Here is a 15,761-nt window from a genome sequence, read left to right on the forward strand (position 1 = left end):
CTGTATGGCCCCTGCCCTGGGCTCTCTTGGGCTGTATGGCCCCTGCCCTGGGCTCTCTTGGGCTGTATGGCCCCTGCCCTGGGCTCTGCTGGGCTGTATGGCCCCTGCCCTGGGCTCCCTTGGGCTGTATGGCCTCTGCCCTGGGCTCTGCTGGGCTGTATGGCCCCTGCCCTGGGCTGCCGTGGGCTGTATGGCCTCTGCCCTGGGCTCTCCTGGGCTGTATGGCCCCTGCCCTGGGCTGCCGTGGGCTGTACGGCCCCTGTCCTGGGCTCTCCTGGGCTGTACGGCCCCTGTCCTGGGCTCTCCTGGGCTGTATGGCCCTTGTCCTATGCTGCCATGGGCTGTATGGCCCCTGTCCTGGGCTCTCCTGGGCTGTATGGCCCCTGTCCTGGGCTCTCCTGGGCTGTATGGCCCCTGCCCTGGGCTACCGTGGGCTGTATGGCCCCTGCCGTGGGCTGTATGGCCTCTGCCCTGGGCTCTCCTGGGCTGTATGGCCCCTGCCCTGGGCTACCGTGGGCTGTATGGCCCCTGCCGTGGGCTGTATGGCCCTTGTCCTATTCTGCCATGGGCTGTATAGCCCCTGTCCTGGGCTCTCCTGGGCTGTATGGCCCCTGCCCTGGGCTGCCGTGGGCTGTATGGCGGAGAGCGATGGCCCAGTGGTGCTGCCCGGGGGCGCCAGGCTCTGGCCTCTCAAGACTCCTGCCTGGTTTGCGAGCAGGCCCAACTCCCCGCGGCCCCGCACAGCAGACTGGCCAGGCCTTGCTCTGGTGGCCACGCAGGGGGCTGGCTACATGGGGGTCCGGAGAGACTGGCCTTGGCGTGGGGGTCGCATCAGTCCCGCCGGCGCTTTTGGGAACGCAGCACAGGCCACTTGGCAAGGGGAGCGCTGCAAGTCAGCCGGCCCAGCCCGCTCCCCCGCCTGGCCAGTGAGCCCTGGGCCACAGGGAGCTGGGGGCTTTTCTGAACGCATTGATGACAGGGCTGCGTAGGGGGCAGGGCCGCTCTGGGGCTCTCCGCCAGCCTGTGTCCTACAGCCTGAAAATCCCCCGCTTTCGGGCTTCAGCCAGGGCCCGGCAGGGCTCTCTTGCTCTGGGTGTGTTGTGGGGCTGTGGAGGGGGGGGGGGTGTCCTTCGACCCACGCCACAGAGCTGGCGATGGGACACGGACTGGGGTGCTCTCAGACCCCTCGCCCGGGGACTTGGCTGCCGCAGCCAGGCCTTGCACGCCGGGTGCCTCGGACCGTCGGGCGCGGTGCTCCGGGGGCACACGCCAGTGTCTGCGGGCTGCCAGACTCGGGCCTAACCCTGGCGCCGGGCGTCGTGTGCAGGGGCTGGTGCCTGCGGCGTTCAGACGCTCAGAGCGAGTGGCCCTTGTGGGCTGGGCGCAGCCTTCGCCAGCGAAAGGGAAAGACGGAGGTTTGGCAGCGAGACCCAGCAGTCCAGCAAGAGCCCAGCATCTCCCGGCCTTCGGGCGGTGCCTGCTCCCCACTGGCACGTCGCAGCCCAAAATAACCGGCTGGCAGCAGCCCCCGCGCGGCGTCTGAGCGTAGGTGATTGGCCAGGACGGGCACGTCGGGCAGGGTTGCCCTGGAGCAGACTGAGCCCGGCCCGGGGAACCCGCCCGCGGCCGCGAGCTCCGGGAGAGGGGCGCTAGGAGAGGTCCCGCCCCAGCGGAGGAGGGGCTGTTGGCGCTTGGCGGGGTGCACCCGGCGGCTGGCCTTGAGGCTGGGCCGGTGCTGGTGGCAGGCCTGAGCCGCCCTGCTGGCTGCCGGGGTGCGGCCGGACGGCAAACGTTAACCTCACCCGGGCCCAGAGCACTCCAGCCGGGAGGGTGGGGCTGGTTCCGTCCACGCAGGGCACTCGACCATTCCACGGCTTCCCCGGGGTCCACACCACACGGGCAGGGGGCTGGAGGGACTCCCGAGAGGTGGCTGCTTCCCGACGGCCTCGGTGCACCCGGGGAGAAGGGGCGCTGTGTGGCCTCCGCGCACTGGCTGCTATCCACCTGCCCCTCCGGCCTGGAGCCCTGGGACTCAGCCAGTCCTAGTGTCTGCGGGACGCTGGCCCGGGAACCCCCCACAGTGGCTCCCACGGCCCGGCCTTCAGAGCAGCTGCCAGCCTCCATTTAATGGCCCTGGGCCATTGCTCCGATGGCTGATTATTCTCCCCTTATCGGAGGGGTGCCCCCGGGCAGGACTCAGCGTGGGAGGGGAAGCTAAACTTCTCCCCACGCCCGGGGCTGGCTCCCCACCCTGCAGTGCTTCAGCCTGCGGACGCTTAGCGCTAGGCCCGAGTTCTGCCGACTCCCTGCGATCGGGCACCTCGGCGTTCTGCTGGCGTTCCCCCTGAGCCACTGGACAGCCGCCTCCGCAGCACCTGGGACTAAAGCAGGCGTCCCGGGGGCGAGCACTGCCAGACGCAGGCGGACGGGCTGGCGGGAACAGACGGGTGCAGGGTGTCGGCGTAGCTAGCCCCAGAGGCGGTGCCGCGAGCGCCACGGCATTGTGGGCAGAGCCAGGGGCTGACTGGCTCACACTGGGTCCAGCACCGCGGCGTAAGGCTTCATCTCGGTTTTCATGCCCGTCAGTGTGAAAGAAACTATTTGCATATATGTTTGCATGTCTGTGCAAGCTCACTTAAGTTGCAGCCCTGGGCATGTGCTGTGAGGCCTCCTTGCAGCCCCCGGGCGCCTCTCTCCCCGCGCGCTACCAGCCAGCTGGCTCCTGCCCTCTCCCTTGCCAGGGAGCTGGGCGCTGGTTCAGCTGCCCAGGGCAGGTCCCTTGTCGCTCAGCTGGTGAGCAGAGCGCCCACGGCTGGGTGTGTCTCCAGGTGGTGCACACCCACACCTACCCAGCGCGTTCCACACACGGCTGGCAGAGACGAAGGGGACGTTGCTCCGCAGCTGGCTGGCCAGGCAGCGGTTCCCAGCGGCCCCAGAGGGGGACCCGTTCCGACAATTCAGGAAGACTTGGTGACCCACGGCAATTGGAAAACGGGGGAAGGGGGGGCAGAGCCAGCTGGGGAGACACTTGGGACAGGTGCTGGCGACCCGTCCGTGCGTCCCGGCCCACGCTGCGTGAGGCCTGCCCGTGCCTGGCCTGGAGATGACGCGCTGTCACGCTGAAAGGAGGGGCGGGGGAGAGCTCCAGAGGAGCCCGGGGCGGTGGGGGCCATGCTGCTCTCGCTGTGTTGCTCTTCCCGGCCAGGCTGGCTTTGCTTGTGCCAGGCGGTAGGTTGACAGGCGCGCGGGGGGTGACAACAGCCGCCATGTTCCCTGTGCCGGAGAAGGCTCTCGGAGGCCGGGTGGAACGTGCTCCCACGCCTGCCCCGCCCCGGCGCGCAGGATCCGCCGCACACGGGCGGCTCGTGCCCAGACGTGGCGGCAGGATTCGGGTCACAGCGCGCTTGCACTCCGGGGTATTTTTAGCAGCGAAAGCTATTTCCAGGGGAACATATTGATTGCCCCGCCCCTCCCCCGACCTTGGACATCTTGTTTCTCATTTTCTCCCTTTCGGCTGTAATGGGCTCTGAGTGCCGCTGTTCCTTCGCCTGCCCGTCTCGCGCTCCGGGTCCGCCTGCAGGAGCTGGCAGAATGGCATCCCTGCCAGGGCGTAGCGCTCCCGTGGCCACTCAGCGCCCAAGGCGCCAGGGCCAGAGGGGCAGGCGGCTGGACACGGGGCAGGCTCGCGGGGGGCTAAGGCGGTTTCGTTTGGGTCCACGGGCCTTGGAGAGAGAGCGCCCCTTCCCAAGGGCTGCCACCGCTTCTCTGTCCCGCCTGTCACCGTCCTCCCCGCTGCGCTCCCGCGGCGCCGGGCACCCTTCCGCTCCCGGCTCAGCAGGGTGACTCTTCTGCCCTTTCGCGTGAGAGCAGAGCAGAGCCGCTCCCCTAGAGCACCCCGGCCCGACTCACCAGGGTCCTCCGTCCCTCAGCCCCTTGGATGAGATGGGTCAGGTCCCCGCCCTGTTCACGAGAGCGGGCACTGGGATACAGCTCAGAGCCAGACGCCAGCTGGTGTGAACGGATGTTGGCCGCTGACATCAGCAGGGGCCTGCTGAGTTACCCCGTGGGGATCCCGCACGGCTCAGCTTGCAACATGGAAATCTGGCCTGGCGGTGGAACGGGGCCGTGTCCGGGCGGGGCGCTGGCTCAGGCCGGCACGGGCTCGCATGCTCGGCTAGGCAGCCCCTGGCGACCCGGTGATGCTGCCCAGCGCACGAGGCGTCTCTGCGACACACAGGCGGCAGTAATCACGTCTGGCGTGACCGGCGGGGCTCGCTGGGGCCGGGCTGCGTCTGACGGTAGGGTGCAAAGGCGCCCGGCCGGCGTGCTGGCGTCACGGGGAGCTTGCCACGGCTGACACGCGGGAGCAGCGGCGAGGCCCCCGTGCTGTGGGGCGACTTACTGGCCTGCGGTCAGTTGCCCTCAGCCGGGGGGCTGCAGTGGGAGAGAGGGGTTTGTTCTACGCGGCATTTCCCCGGCCTGGCCTGGGCTGCCCGGTGGCCGGGCCGACTGTGGCAGTGTCTGCAGCCAGACCCCGCGGATCTGCCGAAGCAACTGGTGCGTACACCGGCCAGCGGCGCAGCCACCTTGCCAACAGCGGGGTGGGGAGACGGGGCGCCGCTCTCCCCCCACTGCCGGGACTCGGGCGTGTAGGCTCCCTCCGGAGTCAGCCCCTGCGCACGTAGCCCTGTCCTGCACGCCGGGGCCCCCGCGAGGTGCACGGGGCTGAGCGGGTCCCAAACCTGTAGCTGTGTCCGGGGCCCTCGGAGGGGTATGCAGGCTCTACCAGAACGGCAATGCGGGGACAAACGCCGCTCCCACACAACGCCTGTCGCCTGCCGGGCTCCCAGGCCCACGTAAAGGGCTGTGTGTTTGTATGTGTGCGCGTGTGTGCGCGCGCACGTGTTTGTGTGCGCGCGCATATGTGCATGTGCGTGTGTGTGCGCGCTCGTGTTTGTGTGTGCATGTGTATTTGTGTGTGCGCACATGTATTTGTATGTGCGCGCGTATGCGTGCATGTGTATTTGTGTGTGCGCACGTGTCTGTGTGTGCGCGTGTGTATGTGCGCGTGCACGAGTGTTTGTGGGTGAGCATGTGCACGTGGGGGTGTGCGTGCGTGTTTGTGTGTGCACGTGGGGCTGTGTGCACGCGCCCACGCGGTGCGTCTCGGTGCACACGTTCCGTGGATCTGCCGTGGCCAGGTGGCCGTAACAAGCCCACGCGTGCTTGGCTTGCAGGCTCTTGGTTTGGACAGCAGGGCTGAGGCCCAGTCACTAGTCTCGTTAGGCAAACGGCTTCAGACCCCCGTTGTCCCTGCGACCCTCTTCCGCGGCAGGGCGCCTCTCAGCAGTGCGGGGCCAGCGCCAGGCCGGAAAGAGGCCGTCCCGGCTCAGAGGCGGCCTGGCGCAGCAGCAGGGGGTTAAGCGCTGCCGGAGACGCTAATCCCATTAGGGAGCTTGGAAGCGCTTGGCCCCGCGGCAGGGGCTGCTTGCTCGGGCTGGCAGTCAGGGCGCCGGGAGCAGGAGGCGGCTGACCCAGCGGGAGGTGGAAGCCGGTTCTGATTTCCGAGGCTTCTCGACAGCGACTGGACCCTCGTCCGCGTCCCTCCCCGTCCCGGGCAGCGCAGGAGGCAGAGGTGGCGGAAGGAGCCCTGGGCGCCGGTTGCTAGAAGTAACTTGGGTCTCTTGGGGAGCGCCGGGGGAAGGGGGGTGACTCCGGATTGGCTGGGTGGAGGGTGGCCGTGACTGTGCTGCCGGCAGAGCCCTGGCCAGTCCCGCTCGGGGCCGGCTGGAGATCTGGCGCGAGAGGGGACGGGGGCGTTTTCCTGAGTATGCCCTGCCAGTCCTCGCACCGCTGCACCCCTGGGACCAGCCCAAGGGCCAAACCTGAGAGGCTTCTGGCTGCACTGGGGGCCCAGCTCCCCGAGCTCCGTGCAGCGACGCGGGCGGGTCCCTGCATCGACCAGCCCTGGATCCCTGTGGCTGGAAATTGCCAGCCCGGACCCCAGACGCTGCGGGTGGGCGGGAGAGCACTGGCCTTGCGCTCGGCAGCGGAGTTTTGTTCTTGCCGCTACCCAACATGCCCTAAACATGCAGGGAACTTGGTCTGCACTGCCCGGCCCCGTCCGTCCGTCCGTCTGCACTGCCCAGCCCCGTCTGTCTGTCCGTCTGCACTGCCCAGCCCCGTCCGTCCGTCCGTCTGCACTGCCCGGCCCCGTCTGTCTGTCTGTCCGTCTGCACTGCCCAGCCCCGTCCGTCCGTCCGTCTGCACTGCCCGGCCCCGTCTGTCTGTCTGTCCGTCTGCACTGCCCAGCCCCGTCCGTCCGTCCGTCTGCACTGCCCAGCCCCGTCTGTCTGTCCGTCTGCACTGCCCAGCCCCGTCCGTCCGTCCGTCTGCACTGCCCGGCCCCGGCCGTCCGTCCGTCTGCACTGCCCAGCCCCGTCTGTCTGTCCGTCTGCACTGCCCAGCCCCGTCTGTCTGTCCGTCTGCACTGCCCAGCCCCGTCCGTCCGTCCATCTGCACTGCCCAGCCCCGTCCGTCCGTCCGTCTGCACTGCCCGGCCCCGGCCGTCCGTCCGTCTGCACTGCCCGGCCCCGTCCGTCCGTCCGTCTGCACTGCCCGGCCCAGTCTGTCTGTCCGTCCGTCTGCACTGCCCAGCCCCGTCCGTCCGTCCGTCTGCACTGCCCGGCCCCGGCCGTCCGTCCGTCTGCACTGCCCAGCCCCGTCCGTCCGTCCGTCTGCACTGCCCGGCCCCGGCCGTCCGTCCGTCTGCACTGCCCAGCCCCGTCTGTCTGTCCGTCTGCACTGCCCAGCCCCGTCTGTCTGTCCGTCTGCACTGCCCAGCCCCGTCCGTCCGTCCGTCTGCACTGCCCGGCCCCGGCCGTCCGTCCGTCTGCACTGCCCGGCCCCGTCCGTCCGTCCGTCTGCACTGCCCGGCCCAGTCTGTCTGTCCGTCCGTCTGCACTGCCCGGCCCCGGCCGTCCGTCCGTCTGCACTGCCCGGCCCCGTCCGTCTGCACTGCCCGGCCCCGGCCATCTGCACTGCCCAGCTCCGTCCGTCCGTCTGCACTGCCCGGCCCCGTCTGTCTGTCCGTCCGTCTACACTGCCCAGCACCGTTTGTCCGTCTGTCCGCACTGCCCAGCGCCGTCTGTCTGTCCGTCCGTGTGCACTGCCCAGCACCGTCTGTCCGTCTGCACTGCCCGGCCCCGTCTGTCTGTCCGTCCGTCTGCACTGCCCAGCCCCGTCCGTCCGTCCGTCTGCACTGCCCAGCACTGTCTGTCCGCACTGCCCAGCCCCGTCTGTCTGTCCATCCGTCTGCACTGCCCAGCACCGTCCGTCCGTCCGTCTGCGAGCTGTCCGGAGCCAGGCGTGACTGGCCACAGCAGGGCGCGGTGCAGCAGGCGGTCTCGCAGGGACCCGTGGCCGGGCAATGCTCTGTGTCCAGGGCTGACTGGAGGGCCGGGCTCCAAGCGCAGCACAAGCCGCAGTCCCTGCGTCCGCGACCCGGGCCAGGCCGACGGTGCGGTTGCTTGAGCAGCCCGTGGTCAGGGTCCAAGTCCCCGCACCCCCACCCTGCGCAAGCCACAGGGCTGCTGCGGGCTCCCCGCTGACAGCAGCCCTGCCCTGCCCCAGCAAGCCCGGGTGCACAGCTCTAGCACGCTGGCCTGCCGCCCGCCCCCGCTGAACGGACGCGCCCTCCCCGCGCCCCTCGGGCTCCCCGTGGCCGGCCAGCGAGCAGGGAGCCGCTCCGAGCCGGGGCCGTGGGGAGGCGGCTCGCTGTGCACCAGCACCCGCCCCGAGGCAGCCAGGGGAGAAGAGCGGCCCGGCGAGGGCTGCTGGCGTTCCCAGGCCCGCTGCTCGCCAGCCGGCTGCTGCGGCTCCCACGCGCCGCCTTCCGGCTGTCTGCTCCCCAGCGCCGAGGGGCCTGCCTGCGTGACTGGCGGGGCTCCCGGGGCGGAGGGTCTCACGGGCAGCGAGGGGAGTTTGCGAGCGGGGCAGAGGGACCCGCGGGGGGCTGGCTTTGCTGGCGTCTCTGGGCTCGGCGGCCCTGGCTGTAAGGATGCGGCAGTGTCACGGGGCAGACGAGAGATCCCCCGTGTGCAGCTCTGGGCCGATCGTCTCCAGACCCCATTACTCCCTACCGGCACTGGGCGCAGTGGGGGCTGTTCCCTCCCAGGGCCCGGCTCCCCCAGACACGGCCGCCTGCACACGCTGCCCTGTTGCTGGCCACTCCGGTTCGGCCCCCAGGCTGCGTCTGAGCTCCGAGACCCGCAGCACCGGAGGGGCCGCCCCGAGACCAGGAGCCGCTGTCTGCGGGGGTGGGTTAGACGTGGAGCTGTGGGGCCTGTGGACTAGACTGAGCCGTGGCCCAAGTGTGAGCCCCCCAAGTGGAGGGAATGCAGCCCCTGCCCTAGGCCCCGCCCTGCTCTGGCTGACCCCGGCACGCTCCCCGTTCTGAGCCCCGGGGACCTGGCCCAGTGCCCAGTGCCGGAGGCCGGCTCCTGGCTGCAGGGAGTGTTGCCAAGTATTTCCAGCAGGGCTCCTGGAGCCGGGAGCCCGCCGGGCAGCTGCGTGGTGTGCGTGAGACCAGCGGCGGGGATGGGCCCCGCGAGGCCCCGCCCGCCAGTCAGCTGCATGGCTGGCTCCCCGGAGCTGCCTGTCCGGGGCTGCTTCCTGCCCAGCCTGGCCCGGTGCGTGGGGACGTACTGCACGCGGCAGCAGCCCGCAGCCAGGCCCCGGATGTCCTGTGCACAGCCCCCTGCCCTCTGGCTACCCGGCCATCCGGGAACCCAGGAACCCCGGGCGCAAGGGGCTCCGGCCCGTGTGAGCGGCCCCTTTCAGCCCAGGGAGCGTACTTGACGTGAGCCCGACCTGGCAGGGGCCGAGCCTGAAGGTTTCCAGTGGGGAGGCCAGAAAGCCAGCCGCACAGCTCTGCCTCTTGAGCCCTGGGGGCGGGAGCCTGCAGATCAATAGCCATTACCAACGGGCTGCTCTGCGGCAGGGCTGCAGGAGCCTGCGGGAGCCGAGCCGTGGGAACTGGGCCCCGGGATGCACTCGGGCTAGCGGCAGCCCACAGAAGTGCCTAGAAGCGCTGAGGTCCCTGCATTGGGAGAGGTCGTGCAAAGCCATGTCCCGCCTGGGGCCGGAGCCGGCTCTGTGTGTGCAAAGCCATGTCCCACCTGGGGCCGGAGCCGGCTCTGTGTGTGCAAAGCCATGTCCCGCCTGGGGCCGGAGCCGGCTCTGTGTGTGCAAAGCCATGTCCCACCTGGGGCCGGAGCCGGCTCTGTGTGCGCAAGGCCATGTCCCGCCTGGGGCCGGAGCCGGCTCTGTGTGTGCAAAGCCATGTCCCGCCTGGGGCCGGAGCCGGCTCTGTGTGCGCAAGGCCATGTCCCGCCTGGGGCCGGAGCCGGCTCTGTGTGCGCAAGGCCATGTCCCGCCTGGGGCCGGAGCCGGCTCTGTGTGCGCAAGGCCATGTCCCGCCTGGGGCCGGAGCCGGCTCTGTGTGTGCAAGGCCATGTCCCGCCTGGGGCCGGAGCCGGCTCTGTGTGTGCAAGGCCATGTCCCGCCTGGGGCCGGAGCCGGCTCTGTGTGTGCAAGGCCATGTCCCGCCTGGGGCCGGAGCCGGCTCTGTGTGTGCAAGGCCATGTCCCGCCTGGGGCCGGAGCCGGCTCTGTGTGTGCAAGGCCATGTCCCGCCTGGGGCCGGAGCCGGCTCTGTGTGCGCAAGGCCATGTCCCGCCTGGGGCCGGAGCCAGCTCTGTGTGCGCAAGGCCATGTCCCGCATGGGGCCGGAGCCGGCTCTGTGTGCGCAAGGCCATGTCCCGCCTGGGGCCGGAGCCGGCTCTGTGTGCGCAAGGCCATGTCCCGCCTGGGGCCGGAGCCGGCTCTGTGTGCGCAAGGCCATGTCCCGCCTGGGGCCGGAGCCGGCTCTGTGTGTGCAAGGCCATGTCCCGCATGGGGCCGGAGACGGCTCTGTGTGTGCAAGGCCATGTCCCGCCTGGGGCCGGAGCCGGCTCTGTGTGCGCAAGGCCATGTCCCGCCTGGGGCCGGAGCCGGCTCTGTGTGCGCAAGGCCATGTCCCGCATGGGGCCGGAGCCGGCTCTGTGTGCGCAAGGCCATGTCCCGCCTGGGGCCGGAGCCGGCTCTGTGTGCGCAAGGCCATGTCCCGCCTGGGGCCGGAGCCGGCTCTGTGTGCGCAAGGCCATGTCCCGCCTGGGGCCGGAGCCGGCTCTGTGTGTGCAAGGCCATGTCCCGCATGGGGCCGGAGCCGGCTCTGTGTGCGCAAGGCCATGTCCCGCCTGGGGCCGGAGCCGGCTCTGTGTGCGCAAGGCCATGTCCCGCCTGGGGCCGGAGCCGGCTCTGTGTGCGCAAGGCCATGTCCCGCCTGGGGCCGGAGCCGGCTCTGTGTGTGCAAGGCCATGTCCCGCATGGGGCCGGAGACGGCTCTGTGTGTGCAAGGCCATGTCCCGCCTGGGGCCGGAGCCGGCTCTGTGTGCGCAAGGCCATGTCCCGCCTGGGGCCGGAGCCGGCTCTGTGTGCACAAGGCCATGTCCCGCATGGGGCCGGAGCCGGCTCTGTGTGCGCAAGGCCATGTCCCGCCTGGGGCCGGAGCCGGCTCTGTGTGCGCAAGGCCATGTCCCGCCTGGGGCCGGAGCCGGCTCTGTGTGCGCAAGGCCATGTCCCGCCTGGGGCCGGAGCCGGCTCTGTGTGTGCAAGGCCATGTCCCGCATGGGGCCGGAGACGGCTCTGTGTGTGCAAGGCCATGTCCCGCATGGGGCCGGAGCCGGCTCTGTGTGCGCAAGGCCATGTCCCGCCTGGGGCCAGAGCCGGCTCTGTGTGCGCAAGGCCATGTCCCGCATGGGGCCGGAGCCGGCTGTGTGTGTGCAAGGCCATGTCCCGCATGGGGCCGGAGCCGGCTCTGTGTGCGCAAGGCCATGTCCCGCATGGGGCCGGAGCCGGCTCTGTGTGCGCAAGGCCATGTCCCGCATGGGGCCGGAGACGGCTCTGTGTGTGCAAGGCCATGTCCCTCATGGGGCCGGAGCCGGCTCTGTGTGTGCAAGGCCATGTCCCTCATGGGGCCGGAGCCGGCTCTGTGTGCGCAAGGCCATGTCCCGCATGGGGCCGGAGCCGGCTCTGTGTGTGCAAGGCCATGTCCCGCCTGGGGCCGGAGACGGCTCTGTGTGCGCAAGGCCATGTCCCTCATGGGGCCGGAGACGGCTCTGTGTGCGCAAGGCCATGTCCCGCATGGGGCCGGAGACGGCTCTGTGTGTGCAAGGCCATGTCCCTCATGGGGCCGGAGCCGGCTCTGTGTGCGCAAGGCCATGTCCCGCATGGGGCCGGAGACGGCTCTGTGTGTGCAAGGCCATGTCCCTCATGGGGCCGGAGCCGGCTCTGTGTGCGCAAGGCCATGTCCCGCATGGGGCCGGAGCCGGCTCTGTGTGCGCAAGGCCATGTCCCGCCTGGGGCCAGAGCCGGCTCTGTGTGCGCAAGGCCATGTCCCGCATGGGGCCGGAGCCGGCTGTGTGTGTGCAAGGCCATGTCCCGCATGGGGCCGGAGCCGGCTCTGTGTGCGCAAGGCCATGTCCCGCATGGGGCCGGAGCCGGCTCTGTGTGCGCAAGGCCATGTCCCGCATGGGGCCGGAGACGGCTCTGTGTGTGCAAGGCCATGTCCCTCATGGGGCCGGAGCCGGCTCTGTGTGTGCAAGGCCATGTCCCGCACTGCGCAGGAGATGGGATCCATCTGGCGCTGGGCGCCCTCCTGACCTCGGGATCTCTCCTCTGTGGGACGTGCGTGGCCCCACTCTGGTAGTGCCGGGTGCCTCACAATCTGTCATCCATTTATCCACCCCCACCCTGGGCCCAGCAGAGCTAATAATCCCCCCTGGGGCAGTGAGAAACCGAGGCACAGAGAGGTTACATGAGTTGCCCAAGGTCACAAGTTGGTAGCAGAGCAGGAATTTGAACCCAGATCTCTGGCGAGTTCCCTGCCAATGAGCCGCCTGTTCTTCCAGGAACATGCACCTCCTGTGCCATGGCCCTGCAGTGGGCGTCTCCTCCAGCAAGTGCTGCAATTGCTCCCTGCGCATTCTCCCTGCAGTGCTGCTCCCAGGTGCCAGCGCATTTCATCACGTCCTGGGCAGCAGCGTCCAGCAGATCAGGAAGGACGGAGGAAAATAAGCACAAGTGTTTACGCCAGGCCTGGCCAGCTGGCAGCCTGGGGCGGCAGGTCCCAGAGAGGCGGTGCCACGAGGCTGCATGGCCGCCGTGCTCCGAGCAGAGGGCTCCTGCACCCCAGACCCTGTGCCCCGGGCAGCAGGGCCACTGGGGAGAGCGGTGTGGGCTCTTGCGGTGGGGAGTGACAGCAGGGGCAGGCGTTACGGGCCCCCTCGCACTCCTGAGCCCCCTTGGCCCGTGCGAGGCAGAGAAGCCCCCGTAGGCTCTGCCCCAGGACCTCACGCAAGTGGGGAAGGAAGAGTCCAGAAGCCATGGTTGCCTTCGGCCATAGCTCCTCAGCCCACGCCCGGAGACAAGGGACGGACAGGCCCTGCAGGGAGCCCGGCCCCGCATTAGCCCTAGTCACAGCACGCCTGCTGCTGGCGGGGCAGTCCGGCCCCAGCGCTGCGCCCGGGTCTCCTTTCCAAGCGGGGCCGGGGGTGAACTCGGCGCCCTGGCCCCGCCCTGCGCTCCCGCCCCGAGCGGTGTGGGGGCCCGCGGGCAGGGAGAGCACGAGCCAGCACCCAAAGGCCTGTCGGGAGCGGCCAGAGGCGGGCGATGGGGCCGGGCAGAGGCAGGAGTCGCCATCGCGGCGGTGCCGGGCGTGCTCCGCGCTCCGTCGGCCGGGGAAGGCTGGGGAGGGGAGACGTTTGCGTGGGACGTGTCGGGACAGTGGTGCACAGTGCGACGGACGGGGACGGGCCTGGACAAGGCTCTTGCAGCCGCACGGCTGTCCTGCCAGGCAGAGCTTGCGGTCTCGGAGCGAGCCGAGAGGCGGCCCAGCCTATTCCTGCTGGACGCACGTAACTCTGCATGCAGGGGACCAGGCGCCGCCACCAGCACCGCGGCTCCCTGGTTTGGAGCTGCGCCCTCGGCACGCGGTCGCTTCGGTGCCACCCGCGCACCCCTGACCGGGCCTGGCCTGGCGCTGCGCGACTGCCGGCCTGCTCTGCTCGCCCGGGGACCGCTCGCCCTGCGCGACCGCCGGCCTGCTCTGCTCGCCCGGGGACCGCTCGCCCTGCGCGACCGCCGGCCTGCTCTGCTCGCCCGGGGACCGCTCGCCCTGCGCGACCGCCGGCCTGCTCTGCTCGCCCGGGCACCGCTCGCCCTGCGCGACCGCCGGCCTGCTCTGCTCGCCCGGGGACCGCTCGCCCTGCGCGACCGCCGGCCTGCTCTGCTCGCCCGGGGACCGCTCGCCCTGCGCGACCGCCGGCCTGCTCTGCTCGCCCGGGCACCGCTCGCCCTGCGCGACCGCCGGCCTGCTCTGCTCGCCCGGGCACCGCTCGCCCTGCGCGACCGCCGGCCTGCTCTGCTCGCCCGGGGACCGCTCGCCCTGCGCGACCGCCGGCCTGCTCTGCTCGCCCGGGGACCGCTCGCCCTGCGCGACCGCCGGCCTGCTCTGCTCGCCCGGGCACCGCTCGCCCTGCGCGACCGCCGGCCTGCTCTGCTCGCCCGGGCACCGCTCGCCCTGCGCGACCGCCGGCCTGCTCTGCTCGCCCGGGGACCGCTCGCCCTGCGCGACCGCCGGCCTGCTCTGCTCGCCCGGGCACCGCTCGCCCTGCGCGACCGCCGGCCTGCTCTGCTCGCCCGGGGACCGCTCGCCCTGCGCGACCGCCGGCCTGCTCTGCTCGCCCGGGCACCGCTCGCCCTGCGCGACCGCCGGCCTGCTCTGCTCGCCCGGGCACCGCTCGCCCTGCGCGACCGCCGGCCTGCTCTGCTCGCCCGGGCACCGCTCGCCCTGCGCGACCGCCGGCCTGCTCTGCTCGCCCGGGCACCGCTCGCCCTGCGCGACCGCCGGCCTGCTCTGCTCGCCCGGGGACCGCTCGCCCTGCGCGACCGCCGGCCTGCTCTGCTCGCCCGGGCACCGCTCGCCCTGCGCGACCGCCGGCCTGCTCTGCTCGCCCGGGCACCGCTCGCCCTGCGCGACCGCCGGCCTGCTCTGCTCGCCCGGGCACCGCTCGCCCTGCGCGACCGCCGGCCTGCTCTGCTCGCCCGGGCACCGCTCGCCCTGCGCGACCGCCGGCCTGCTCTGCTCGCCCGGGCACCGCTCGCCCTGCGCGACCGCCGGCCTGCTCTGCTCGCCCGGGGACCGCTCGCCCTGCGCGACCGCCGGCCTGCTCTGCTCGCCCGGGGACCGCTCGCCCTGCGCGACCGCCGGCCTGCTCTGCTCGCCCGGGCACCGCTCGCCCTGCGCGACCGCCGGCCTGCTCTGCTCGCCCGGGGACCGCTCGCCCTGCGCGACCGCCGGCCTGCTCTGCTCGCCCGGGCACCGCTCGCCCTGCGCGACCGCCGGCCTGCTCTGCTCGCCCGGGCACCGCTCGCCCTGCGCGACCGCCGGCCTGCTCTGCTCGCCCGGGCACCGCTCGCCCTGCGCGACCGCCGGCCTGCTCTGCTCGCCCGGGCACCGCTCGCCCTGCGCGACCGCCGGCCTGCTCTGCTCGCCCGGGGACCGCTCGCCCTGCGCGACCGCCGGCCTGCTCTGCTCGCCCGGGGACCGCTCGCCCTGCGCGACCGCCGGCCTGCTCTGCTCGCCCGGGGACCGCTCGCCCTGCGCGACCGCCGGCCTGCTCTGCTCGCCCGGGCACCGCTCGCCCTGCGCGACCGCCGGCCTGCTCTGCTCGCCCGGGGACCGCTCGCCCTGCGCGACCGCCGGCCTGCTCTGCTCGCCCGGGCACCGCTCGCCCTGCGCGACCGCCGGCCTGCTCTGCTCGCCCGGGCACCGCTCGCCCTGCGCGACCGCCGGCCTGCTCTGCTCGCCCGGGGACCGCTCGCCCTGCGCGACCGCCGGCCTGCTCTGCTCGCCCGGGCACCGCTCGCCCTGCGCGACCGCCGGCCTGCTCTGCTCGCCCGGGCACCGCTCGCCCTGCGCGACCGCCGGCCTGCTCTGCTCGCCCGGGGACCGCTCGCCCTGCGCGACCGCCGGCCTGCTCTGCTCGCCCGGGCACCGCTCGCCCTGCGCGACCGCCGGCCTGCTCTGCTCGCCCGGGGACCGCTCGCCCTGCGCGACCGCCGGCCTGCTCTGCTCGCCCGGGCACCGCTCGCCCTGCGCGACCGCCGGCCTGCTCTGCTCGCCCGGGGACCGCTCGCCCTGCGCGACCGCCGGCCTGCTCTGCTCGCCCGGGCACCGCTCGCCCTGCGCGACCGCCGGCCTGCTCTGCTCGCCCGGGCACCGCTCGCCCTGCGCGACCGCCGGCCTGCTCTGCTCGCCCGGGCACCGCTCGCCCTGCGCGACCGCCGGCCTGCTCTGCTCGCCCGGGGACCGCTCGCCCTGCGCGACCGCCGGCCTGCTCTGCTCGCCCGGGGACCGCTCGCCCTGCGCGACCGCCGGCCTGCTCTGCTCGCCCGGGGACCGCTCGCCCTGCGCGACCGCCGGCCTGCTCTGCTCGCCCGGGGACCGCTCGCCCTGCGCGACCGCCGGCCTGCTCTGCTCGCCCGGGCACCGCTCGCCCTGCGCGACCGCCGGCCTGCTCTGCTCGCCCGGGGACCGCTCGCCCTGCGCGACCGCCGGCCTGCTCTGCTCGGCCGGGCACCGCTCGCCCTGCGCGACCG

General features: G+C 72.1%; 1 protein-coding gene across 2 annotated transcripts in view; it reads left to right on the top strand.

The window, feature by feature from the left end:
• The window catches only part of FRMPD1 (FERM and PDZ domain containing 1), a 42,748-nt gene that overhangs the window by 562 nt on the left and 26,425 nt on the right, over positions 1-15,761 (top strand). The gene's annotated exons all lie outside the window — the stretch shown is intronic.

The sequence above is a fragment of the Pelodiscus sinensis genome, chromosome 6 (genome assembly GCF_049634645.1).
Source record: "Pelodiscus sinensis isolate JC-2024 chromosome 6, ASM4963464v1, whole genome shotgun sequence".
Classification (NCBI taxonomy): Eukaryota; Metazoa; Chordata; order Testudines; family Trionychidae; genus Pelodiscus; species Pelodiscus sinensis.